The following is a 13,186-nucleotide window of genomic DNA, read 5'->3' as shown; positions in this document are numbered from 1 at the left end:
AGTAGTTCTGGCACACTCTCTGGAAAGTGCAATCTCAATAGTCATGTGATGTTTCTTCTTGAACATGGGCTCTGAATGTTGAGCAGAATGTTCCAGAAAGCTAGATGAGTATGTGGAATATGCCTGCTCTGGAGCATGAGCTTGTTAGTAGCAGGAGAAGAGCTCAAGAGTACATACTGAAGAGTTGTGGCACTAGAGCACTGCAATGAAGGATCAGTAAAGGCAGGAAACATGAAAGATAGCTTCAGATTTATAGCTATGACACATAAATTCTAGGGTACATGTAGTCTAGTTGCTTATCTCAAGTGCTGGATGAGTATCAGAATTGTATATGGTCTCAGTTCAGTCACTCAGTCGTGTCCGACTCTTTGCGACCGCATGAATCGCAGCACACCAGGCCTCCCTGTCCATCAGCAACTCCCGGAGTTTACTCAAACTCATGGCCATCGAGTCAGTAATGCCGTCCAGCCATCTCATCCTCTGTTGTTCCCTTCTCCTCCTGCCCACAATCCCTCCCAGCATCAGGGTCTTTTCCAATGAGCTAACTCTTTGCATGAGGTGGCCAAAGTATTGGAGTTTCAGCTTCAGCATCAGTCCTTGCAATGAACACCTGGGACTGATCTCCTTTAGGGTGGACAGGTTGGATCTCCTTGCAGTCCAAGGGACACTCAAGAGTCTTCTCCAACACCACAGTTCAAAATCATTAATTGTTTTGATGCTGTTTTCTTCACAGTCCCACTCTCACATCCATACATGACCACTGGAAAAACCATAACCTTGACCAGACAGACCTTTGTTGGCAAAGTCGTGCCTCTGCTTTATAATATGCTATCTAGGTTAGTCATAACTTTCCTTTCAAGGAGTAAGCGTCTTTTAATTTCATGCCTGCAATCACCAACTGCAGTGATTTTGGAGCCCCCCCCCCCCAAATTAAGTCTGACAGTGTTTCCATTGTTTCCCCAACTATTGGCCATGAAGTGATGGGACCAGAGGCCATGATCTTAGTTTTCTGAATGTTGCACTTTAAGCCAACTGTTTCACTCTCCTATTTCACTTTCATCAAGAGGCTTTTTGGTTCCTCTTCACTTTCTGCCATAAGGTTGGTGTCATCTGTATATCTAAGGTTATTGATGTTTCTCCCGGAAATCCTGGTTCCAGCTTATGCTTCTTCCAGCCCAGCATTTCTCATGACATACTCTGCATAGAAGCTAAATAAGCAGGGTGACAATATACAGCCTTGATGTACTCCATTTCCTATTTGGAACCAGTCTGTTGTTCCATGTCCAGTTCTGTTGCTTCCTGCCCTGAATATAGGTTTCTCAAGAGACAGGTCAAGTGGTCTGGTATGCCCATCTATTTCAGAATTTTCCACAGTTTATTGTGATCCACACAGTCAAAGCCTTTGGCATAGTCAATAAAGCAGAAATATATGTTTTTCTGGAACTCTCTTGCTCTTTTGATGACCCAATGTATGTTGGCAATTTGATCTCTGCTTCCTATGCCTTTTCTGAAACCAGTTTGAACATCTGAAAGTTCATGGTTCACATATTGCTCAAGCATGTCTTAGAGAATTACTTTTGAGCATTACTTTACTAGCGTGAGAATTGAGTATAATTGTGCAGTAGTGTTAGCATTCTTTGGGATTACCTTCTTCTGGGGTGGAATAAAAACTGACCTTTTCCAATCCTGTGGGCACTGCTGAATTTTCCAAATTGGCTGGCATGTTGAGTGCAGCACTTTAACAGCATCATCTTTCAGGATTTGAAATAGCTCAACTGGAATTCCATCACCTCCACTAGCTCTGTTCATAGTTATGCTCTCTAAGGCCCACTTGACTTCACATTCCAGGATGTCTGGCTCTAGGTGACCATCGTCATTACCTGGGTCATGAAGATTCTTTTTGTACAGTTTTTCTGAGTATTCCTGCTACCTCTGCTTAATATCTTCTGATTCTGTTAGGTCCAAACCATTTCTGTCATTTATTGAACCCATCTTTCCATGAAATGTTCACTTGGTATCATTAATTTTCTTGAAGAGATCCTTAGGTTTTCCATTCAGTTGTTTTCCTCTATTTCTTTGCATTGATTGCTGAGGAAGGCTTTTTTATCTCTCCCGGCTATTCTTTAGAACTCTGCATTTAAATGCGAATGTCTCTCCTTTTCTCCTTTGCTTTTTGCTTCTCTTCTTTTCACAGCTATTTGTAAGTCCTCCTCAGACGGCCATTTTGCCTTTTTGCTTTCTTTTCCATGGGAATGGTCTTGATCCCTGTCTCCTGTACAATGTCATGAACCTCAATCCATAGTTCATCAGCCACTTTACCACATCTAGTCCCTTAAATCTATTTCTCACTTCCACTGTATAGTCATAAGGGATTTGATTTAGGCCATACCTGAGTGGTCTAGTGGTTTTCCCTACTTTCTTCAGTTTAAGTCTGAATTTGCAAAAAGGAGTTCATGATCTGAGCCACAGCCAGCTCCTGGTCTTGTTTTTGGTGACTGTATAGAGCTTCTCTATCTTTGTCTGCAAAGAATATAATCCATCTGATTTTGGTGTTGACCACCTGGTGATATCCATGTGTAGAGTCTTCTCTTGTGTTGTTGGAATAGGGTGATTGCTATGACCAGTGTGCTCTCTTGGCAAAACTCTATTAGCCTTTGCCCCGTTTCATTCCGTACTTCAAGGCCAAATTTGCCTGTTACGCCAGGTGTTTCTTGACTTCCTGCTTTTGCATTCTAGTCCCGTACAATGAATCGTTTTTGTGTCTTCATTCTAAAAGGTCTTGTAGGTCTTCATAGAACCGTTCAACTTCAGCCTCTTCAGCATTACTGGTTGGGGCATAGGCTAGGATTACTGTGATATTGAATGATTTGCCTTGGAAATGAACAGAGATCATTCTGTCATTTTTGAGAGTGCATCCAAGTACAGCACTTCAGATTCTTGTGGAGCATGATGGTTACTCCATTTTTTCTAAGGGATTCCTGCCCACAGAAGTAGATATAATGGTCATCTGAGTTAAATTCACCCATTCTGGTCCATTTTAGTTCACCGATTCCTAGAATGTCAACATTCACTCTTGCCATCTCCTGTTTGACCACTTCCAATTTGTCTTGATTCATGGACCTAACATTCCAGGTTCCTATGCAATATTGCTCTTTACAGCATCAGGCCTTGCTTCTATCACCAGTCACATCCACACCTGGGTATTGTTTTTGCTTTGGCTCCATCCCATCATTCTTTCTGGAGTTATTCCTCCACTGATCTCCAGTAGCATATTGGGCCCCTACTAACCTGGGGAGTTCCTCTTTCAGTATCCTATCATTTTATCTTTCATACTGTTCTTGGGGTTCTCATGGCAAGACTACTGAAGTGGTTTGCCATTCCCTTCTCCAGTGGACCACATTCTATCAGGCCTCTTCAGCATGACCTGTCCATCTTGGATGGTCCCACATGGCATGGCTTAGTTTCATTGAGTTAGACAAGACTGTGGTCCCAGTGATCAGATAGGCTAGTTTTCCGTGATTATAGTTTTATGCTTTCTGTCCTCTGATGCCCTCCCATAACACTTACCATCTTACTTGGGTTTCTCTTACCTTGGACGTGGGGTATCTCTTTACGGCTGCTCCAGCAAAGTGCAGCTGCTGCTCCTTACCTTGAATGAGGGGTATCTCCTTATGGCTCCCCCTCCTGACCTTGAACGTAGAGAAGCTCCTCTCGGCCCTCCTGCACCCGCATAGCCGCAGCTCCTTGGAGGTGATTTTGCTCCTCTCGCCACCACCCCTGACCTCAGATGTGGGGTAGCTCCCCTGGGCCTCACCTGCGCTGTTGCAGCCTGGCACTTTGGGTCGCTGGCCCTGACCTTGGGCAAGGGGTAGCTCCTCACGGCCACACTTCTGTGCGGCCCATCACGGCCTACGCGTTAGACTGTCATAAGTAGTTGTGGAACAAATCCACCATAGCCTAGACTTCATGTTGGTGAGATTCATGTTTCAGAGTTCAAGCTCATTCACAAGTGAAAGAATTTAAAGCTCCTCAGTCCTGTCCACCTCATGGAGTCCGACCCATGGGCTGTAATTCTCCATGAATTCTCTATGCCAGAATACTGGAGTGGGTAAACTTTCCCTTCTCCAGGGTGTCTTCCCAACCCAGGGATTAAACCCAGGTCTCCCACATTGAAGGTGGATTATTTACCAGCTGAGCCACAGGGGAAGCCCAAGAATACTGGAATGGATAGCCGATCCCTTTTCCAGGGGATCTTCTTGACCCAGGAATTGAACTAGGGTCACCTGCATTTCAGGCAGAAAGAATTTGCCCACAATGAGGGAGACCTGGGTTCAATCCCTGGGTTGGAAGATCTCCTGGAGAAGGGAAAGTCTACCCACTCCAGTATTCTGGCCTGGAGAAGTTCATGGACTTTGGGTATGGTAGAGACTTTGGTGCTCTAATATGGATTCTCAGTTTTGCTGGACTGCATGCTCTAAAGCGCAGACTCAATAGTGAGCACACTTGCTCTAGGACACAGGAAAGATAGTGGCGGAACACATGCATCAGAGTGCAAGCTGTAGAATGCGGGCTCACTAGTTTCAGCATGGAGGCTATGGAGCATGGGACCAGTAATTGTGGAAATCATGCTTCAAATGCTGGGCTTATGTGTGCAGGATGAGTCTACAAGTATGATAAATCAGTAATTGCAGCATGAGTACTTTGTTGCATTGGCTCAGTCATGGCAGAATGCAAGGCTCAGAGGGAAAGATCAGTAACTGTAACACTCAAGCTCTAGGTCACAAGTTCACTAGCTGTGTGATAAATGCTTACTGTGAAATATCATAAGCAGCAGGATTTGTGCTATTGTGAAGGGATCTATGATAGTGAGATCCATGCTCCAGAGTGCAATTCAATATTTCTAAGTTGCCTGCTGTAAAGCATAAGCTCAGCCGTGTTAGAATATCTACCCTGGAATGTACATATCAGTAGTGTTGGGAGTATGGTCTCAAGTAAAATCTCAGTGGTGCAAAACCTGTGTTCAGGTGGGTGCACTGTGTTGGTGGTATGTCTGTTACAGTCCACAAAATCAGTTATTTTGTCATTTGTTCACAAGATGACAGGCTCAGTATAGGCCAGAGGCAGGCACTTGAGCTCAAGCTCATTATTGGTGACACAGGTGCTTGAGAGTGCATGCTCACTAGATTTTGCATGAGTGATCTAGAGTGCAGACTCATACCTGGTAAGACATATGTTTCACAGTGCAAGTTCAGTAATTATTGTGACATACTTTATGTAGAGTTCAGTGTCACTAGTGGTGTGTCTTATGTTTAAGAAAGGAATCTAAGGTTTTGGGACATGTGTGCTTTATTGTGCCAGTTCTGTAGGTGTGACATGCTTGCATTACACCAGTTTCAGCTGTGGAAGGATACAGGCTCCAGAGCACAATACAGTAGATTTGGCACATCTGCTCTAAAATGTGGGCTCCAGAACAGTGGGAAGCATGCTCCAGAGTGCGAGTTCAGGAGATGTGGCACGTGTGCTATAAAGAACAGCCTCAGTACTTGTGGCATACTTGCTCCAGACCTTGGGTCTGTAGTGGTGGGTGAATGTCCCACACTGGTCTAGTGATGATAAGGTGCATACTCCAGAGTGCAAGCTCAATAGATATGGCATGCATGCTCTAAACCATGGGGCCAATAGTAGGAAGATGCATGCTTCAAAACCTCACCTTAGGAGTTTGGGCACATTTGCTCATGAGTTCGAGCACAGTAGTTGAGGGATGTGTCCTCTTGAAGCCTGGATCTTTATGGTGGGATCCATGCTCCAAAGAGCAATCTCAGTAGTTGTGGTATGCTTGCCTGAGATCAGCAGTGGCAAGACAAATGATCAGATTGCATGTTTAAGCATTGTAGCATGTATGAATTCAAAGGCATGATCAGTAGAGGCAGGAAATGTACCAGCAAATACCTGGTTGTAGTTGTGGCATATTAGCTCTAGAGCTACTTACTGCCTGTCTAGCAGCAAAGCTGGTGCTGGTGGTCTAGAGTGTCACTTCAGTAGTTGGTTCAAGCTCTGTATTGGTCACTAATTTAATCTAGAGTGAGGGCTCACTTGTGGGCATGATATGTGTCCTAGAACACAGGCTCACCTGTGGCATCATGCTGGATGCAGAGTACAAACTCAGTAGCTGGCACAACTGTTCTACAGCACAGAAGCCTAGTGGGGGAATACATGCAATTAAATGCAAGCTAAGTCATTGCAGAATTCCAACTGCAGAATGTGGACTCACTAGTTTCAGTATGAGAGTCATGGGGCATGGGCTTGTAGTGGTGTAATGCATTCTCTAAAGGTTGGACTCAGGAGTGCATGAGGAGTGTAACAGTGCAGTCTTTAGTTACAGCATGGATGCTTTGAGGAATGGGCTCAGGAATGACAGAATGCAGGGATCAGAGTGAAATTTCCATAACACAGCACACCTTCTCTACAGCACAGGCTCACTAGTCTTTGTGTTCCTGCCTAGTGTGAGGACTAAGAATTGATATTTGTTGTAGCATGTGGATTCATAGAGGTGGGAAACATGTTCCAGAGTGCATTTAAATGGTTCCTGCATGCTTGATCTTGAGCAAGATTCACAGTGTCAATTCACCTACCCTAGAAGGCAAACTCAGTTATAGTGTGAATTGCATTTTCGAGTAAAATTTCAGCAGTGCAAAACTCATGTGAAAGAGGAAGGGGCTATGTAATGGTTAGCCGTTTGCTCCCAATTGTAATTCACATTACTGTTGTGTATGTGCACATACGCACGGACTTAGTAGAGGCTGAATGCATATACTTGAGCTCATGTTCACTACTGGTGATACACATACTCCAGTGTTGATATTCAATACCTTCTTCATGAGGACAGCCTTAGTTGTGGAAAGAGGTATGCTTCAGATTGCAAGTTCTGTAGCTGTTTTGGCACACCTGATTTGGATTGCAGGGTCAGAAGTGGCTTGACTGATGTTTAAGACAGCAAGCTAATTACTTGTGGCAAGTCTGCTTTATAGGTTCAGTAGCATGGGCTTAGTAGGCATTGGTTGCTTGCCGTAGAATGCAGTTTCAGTAGTGGAGTGACGCAGGTTCCAGACTTCAATATTGGTAGCTGCAGCAGGCATGCTCTACTGTCAGGCCATACCCGAAGAACATGGGCTCAATAGTGGTGGCATGTATGATCCACTGTGCAAATTCAGTATTTATGGCACACCTACTCTAAACAATGGGATAATTAGTGGCAGAAAATTTGTTTCAGAATGTAAGCTCACTAGTTGCAGTGTGCATGTTTAGACAGCTGTATAATAGTGGTGAGATATTCCAGAGAGCAGGCTCATTGGTTGCAGCACGTTTGTTCTGAATTGAGGGCTCAGTGTGGTGAAATGCTTGTTGCTTAGTTTGCACTCAGGAGTTATGGCATACCAACTCTAGAGTGCAAGCATACTTGGTCATGGTACATATGCTCTAGAGTGTGTCCTACTAAAGTAATATTTGATCTCGAGTTCAAGCTAATTACTTGTGGCATATGTGCTCTTCTGATCACATGCTCAGTAGAAGAAAGACTCAGTTCCAGATTCCAAATTCAGTAGTTGCAACTTGCATTTTTTAGACTTGCATTTTAGTAATTGAGACACATGGGTTTAAAGCCTGGGATCAGAAGTGGCATATGCATTCTAGAATATGAGTTCAGTCATAGCAAGGAACATGCCTCAAAGTGCAAGCTCAGCAGTTAGATGATGTCTGCTCAACTGCTTGGCTTAGGAGTGGCAGGATATGTGCTTTGGAATACAAGGACAATAGTTACTGGAAGACTACATTCTGTATACTTTTAGCATGATGCTTAAGGACACAGGCTAAGTAGTTTCAACACATATACTCTAGAATGCAAGTTCAATAGTTGTGGCTGGCTTTCTCTGCAGCACATTCTCGCTGGGTTCTGAATGCCTGCAGTTGAGCATGTGCTCAGTAGAGGTGGTTCGTATTCTTCAAAGTGCCAGCTTACTAGCTGCTGCAAAAGTGCTCTGAAATGCAGGAAAGTAGCAGTAAAAAAAATTCTCCAGAGTTCAAGTCCAATAGTTGCAAGACACCTGCTACAGAGGGTAAGATCAGTAATTTTGACATGCATGCTGTAGAGTGTGGGCTCAGTGGTACTTGCAGGCTGCTATGGAATGGTTCAATAATGACAGGATGCCTGGTTTAGAAGACCTGTTCAGTAGTGCCAGAATGTGAGCCTCCGAATAAAATCTCAATAGTTATGACATGCCATCCCTGGACTTCAAGTTGAGTAGTGGAGTGAATGATGCTCCACAGTGCAAGCTCAATAGTTGCAGCACATGTGCTTAGAGTACAGGCTCAGTAGTGGTGTGATGGGTTCTCCAGAGTGAATACTCACTAATAATGGCAAACATGCTTAACCATTCAGTAGTTGTGGTATGTGTGCTTCAGTGTGCAAGGTCAATTGTTGCAGCACATATGTTCCAGAGCACAGTCTAAGGAGTGGTGGAGCATATGCTCCCATGTGCAAGAGTATTGGTTGTGAAGGCATATTTTAGAGTGTGGGATGATTAGGTGCAACATGCATGCTTAGAGCCAGGTGCCATTGTGGTGAGACCTGTGCTCCAAAGTGCAAGCTCAATTGTTGCAACCTTTGAACTTTACAACTAGGGTACATTAGTGATGAGACACATTCTCCAAGGTGAAAGTATGTAGTGTGGCAGGCACAGTCCTGATTGCAGGCTCATTACTCGAGGAAAACAAGTAGTTTTAGAACACAGACTCAGTAGTGGCAGTACATGTGTTCTAAAATGTGGGTTCACGGATGCTTCTGAAGGCAAGCTCAGAGGTTGCAGCATGCCTGACCTAAAGCATGGGCCTAGTCTTTGTAAGACACGTGCTCTAAAGTTTAAGGGCAGGATTTGAAGCATGCCAGCTTTAGAGGACAGGCTGAGTCATTTTGGAACACTTGCTCTAGAATGCAGGTTCAGGAGTGAAGAATGTATGCTCCAGAATGCAAACTGACCAGTTGTGGCATTCCCACTATAGGGCACAGTGTCAGAAATGGTGGATGTGTGATCCATAATGCAGGCTCACTAGTGGCTAGATGAGTGCCATGTAAGTAATTGCAGCAGGCCTGATCTAAAGTGCAAGGAACTTGACAGTTGAAGTACTCATACTATAGAACTCAACCTCAGTAGCAGCTCTGTGGTTGTGACATGTCTTCTCTAGAGCACTGACTCAGTAGTCATGGAAGACGTGCTATGGAGTGCAATCAGGAGATTTGGCAAGTGTTCTTTAAAGTACGGCCTCAAGTTGTGACATATCTGTTCTAGAACATGGACTCAGTATTCTTGAGAGTCATGATCTAGAGGGCTGTATCAGAAGATGTGGCACATGTGCTTTAAAGTCAAGCCAGTACTTCTTGCATGTCAGCTCTACTCTTTCCAGGACATAAGTTCTACACTGTGGGTTCAGTGGCAATGAATGATCTTCAGAGTGCAAGGTTAGTAGATGCAACATGCACCCATTTCTGACATCCTAAAGGTGTGAGTAGTGGCAGGACACTTACTTCAATGTGTGATCTCAGTAGTTATGGCACTCTATGCATGCTCAGTAGTTGTGAGACATGCCCTCTTGAACACAGGCTCAGTGTGTTGGGATCATAACTCAGAGAGGAAGCTCAGTAGGTGTGGCATGCTTGCTCTAGATCATGAGCTCAGTAATGACAGTACAACTGCTTTGGGGTGGTACATGTGAATTGGAATTCAGGCTCTGTACAGGCAAGAAATGACAGGAAACTGTAGTTCCAATTCTGCAATCGTGGCACATTAGTTCTAGAGTAAAATAACATTAGTTGATGTTTGCACCATCTAGAGTGCTTGCTGACTAGCAGCATAACATGTAGTCTAGCATGCCAGACGAGTCATTGTGGCCCATAGCCTTAAATCATTGGTTCAGTGGTGATGAGGTGCATGTTTCACAAAAGTTCAAGCTAGGTGCTGATACTGTTTTGTCAAAAGTTTTCACTTTAGTCCTAAGTTAAAAGTATTTGTTAACAAAATAGGCCACTTGATATATAGAAGTAATGCAAACATTTGCTAGAGAATTATTTAGCTTACTTTCAACATACCGACATTAAAAGAAAAGAGAATAAAAAGACAAGAAGAAAAGAAAAGAAAAGAGAAATAGAGCAGAGGTTGCATCAACAAACTGGGTTTTGACCAACATCCAGACTTAAACAGCACTGGAAATCCCATGCCATGGCACATCTGAAGTGTGAATTGGGAAATGTCCCAAGCAGCATGTCAACTCATGGGTGAGACAAAAAATTGTAGTTTGGGGTCCCACTTATAATCCCAGGATGGTTGCAAACTGATAGGATCAATCTGTGAGCAAACTGCAGCTCTAGTTTCATATTAACACTGTTTTGTTGTGTAAAACTTGGGGCTTTGTTGGCCAGGTCCCCTCCCAAGGCTCAAAAATCTCAAGGTTTCTCCCCCAGGCTCAACAACCTTAAGACTTCTCCCCCGTCTTATCTATGGCTGCAAGTCTTGCAGCCACAGCATCAGTCACTCACAGTCATTCCCAGTCAGGGCAGTGTCCAGAAGCAAGGTCAGAGGACTCCTCTTCTGTTTTTCCTCTGAAGTACAAATAAGACTACTTTTTTTTCCCTAACAGATAGCCCCAGGATTGTAGAGGCTGAAGAACACAGTAACAAAGCAAAATAGCATGAGCAGTCTTACTAATTCTATAAATAACAGTGCAGAACATACTGTAGATTTTAATGAAAACAGTCCATTCACAGTAACTGATGGAGTGTTCCAATAAGCAGAGTCCTCAAACTTGAGAAGCTGGTCCATATATCAGTCCTCATCAGTCTGCCAGAAAAGGAGTGCAGTTATCAAAGATAGTTACATCATTTAATCTCCTTTGCAAGAGTCTGTGGTTTTATGGTTCTATTGACCAGCAGTAGGCAGATGAAGATGTCTTTGACGATAGCCAGATGATATGTTTTATTACCATTTGGAAAATCACTTGCTGCTTTCTGAAAAGAAACGAATGTAACAAGAGGATTAAAAGTGAAAGAAAAAATTAGAAGAACTGTCAAGGTGCCAATAAAAAAGGCTAGACAGGGGAATAATTACCAGATATTGGCCCAGGATGTTAGTATCTCTCTAGGCATGAGAAGATGAAATGATTTGGACTCATAAGAAGAAGAAAAAAGAAAACCTTTCTTTAAAAATAAGTATATTTATTTTTAATTGAAGAATAGTTACAGAATTTTGTTGTTTTCTATCAAATATCAACAAGAATCAGCTATAAAAAAAAAAAAAAAGAATCAGCTATAGATGCACTTGTGTTCCCTTCCTCTTAAGTCTCCCTCCCATCTTCCTTCCCATCCCTCCACTCTAGGTTGATACAGAGCCCCTCTTCAAGTTCCCTGAGACATAACAGCAAATTCCCATTGACTATCTCTTTCACATGAGGTATTGTAAGTTTCCATGTTACTCTCTCCATACATCTCACCCTCTCCTCCACTCTACCTGTGTCCATAATCTGTTCTCTATGTCTGTTTCTCCACTGCTGCTCTGAAAACAAGTTCATCAGTACCATTTTATAGATCCCATATACACACATTAGTATAAAGTTTTCTGTTTCTGACTTACTTCACTCTGTATTATAGGTTCTAGATTCATCCACCATATTAGAACTGACTCAAATGCATTTCTTTTGTGCCTAAGTAACATTTCATTGGGTATATGTACAACTTTCCTATAACTTCAACTGCTGATAACATTAAGGTTGCATCCATGTTCTAGCTGTTGTAACAGTGCCTCAGTGAAGACTGAGGAACATGTGCTTTCTTTTTCAATTTTGGTTTATTCAGGTTATATGCCCAGGGAGGGGAATGCTGGGTCATACAGTGTTTTTATTACTACATTAAGGAATCTCCATACCATCTTCCATGATGACTGTACCAACTGAAATTGCCACCAAAGCTGCAAGAAGGTTCCCTTTTCTCCACAACCTCTTCTGCATTTATCTCTTGTAAACTTTTTGACGATGGCCATTCTGATCAGTATGAGATGATATCCCAATGTAGTATTGATTTGCATTTCTGATGCTAAAGCTGAAATTCCAATACTTTGACCACCTCATGCAAAAAGTTGACTCATTGGAAAAGACCCTGATGCTGGGACGGATTGGGGGCAGGAGGAGAAGGGGACGACAGAGGATGAGATGGCTGGATGGCATCACTGGCTCAACGGACATGAGTTTGGGTAAACTCCAGGAGTTGGTGATGGACAGGGAGGCCTGGTGTGCTTCGATTCTTGGGGTTACAAAGAGTCGGACACGACTGACAGACTGAACTGAACTGAATAGTGAATGATATTGAGCATCTTTTCTCACATTTGTTAACCATCTTTGCCTTCTTTGGAGAAATGTCTGTTTAGGACTTATTCTCCCTTTTTAATTTGGTTGTTATTTTTCTGGTATTGAGGTCTATGAGCTGCTTGTGTATTTTGGAAATTAATCTTTTGTCTGTTGTTTCATTTGCTGTTATTTTGTCTTTTCACCTTGTTCATAATTTCGTTTGCTGTGCAAAACTGTTTAACTTAATTAGGTCCCACTTGTTTACTTTTAACAGTCAAGAGATACCTGAAGTAACAGGCAAATTTGGCCTTGGACTACAAAATGAAGCAGGACAAATGCTAACAGACTTTTACCATGAGAATGCACTAGTCAAAGCAAACACTCTCTTGCAACCACACAAGACAAAAATCTACTCATGGACATCATCAGATGGTCAATACCAAAGTCATATTGATTACATTCTTTGTGGCCTAAGATGGCGATGCTCTATACAGTCAGCAAAAACAAGACTGGGAGCTAACTGTGGCTCAGATCATGAACTGCTTATTGCCAAATTCAGACTTGAATAGAAGAAAGTAGGGAAAACCACTAGACCATTCAGATATGACCTAAATAAAATCCCTTTCAATCAAACCGTGGAAGTGGCAAATAGATTCAGAGGATTAGATCTGATAGAGTGTCTGAAGAGGAATGATAAATGGAGATTCATGGCATTTTACAGGAGGCAGGAATCAAAACCATCCCCAAGAAAAATAAGCATAAAAATGCAAAATGGTTGTCTGAAGAGGACTTACAAATAGCT

The sequence above is a fragment of the Dama dama genome, chromosome X (genome assembly GCF_033118175.1).
Source record: "Dama dama isolate Ldn47 chromosome X, ASM3311817v1, whole genome shotgun sequence".
Taxonomy (NCBI): domain Eukaryota; kingdom Metazoa; phylum Chordata; class Mammalia; order Artiodactyla; family Cervidae; genus Dama; species Dama dama.
This window is presented reverse-complemented; position numbering follows the sequence as displayed.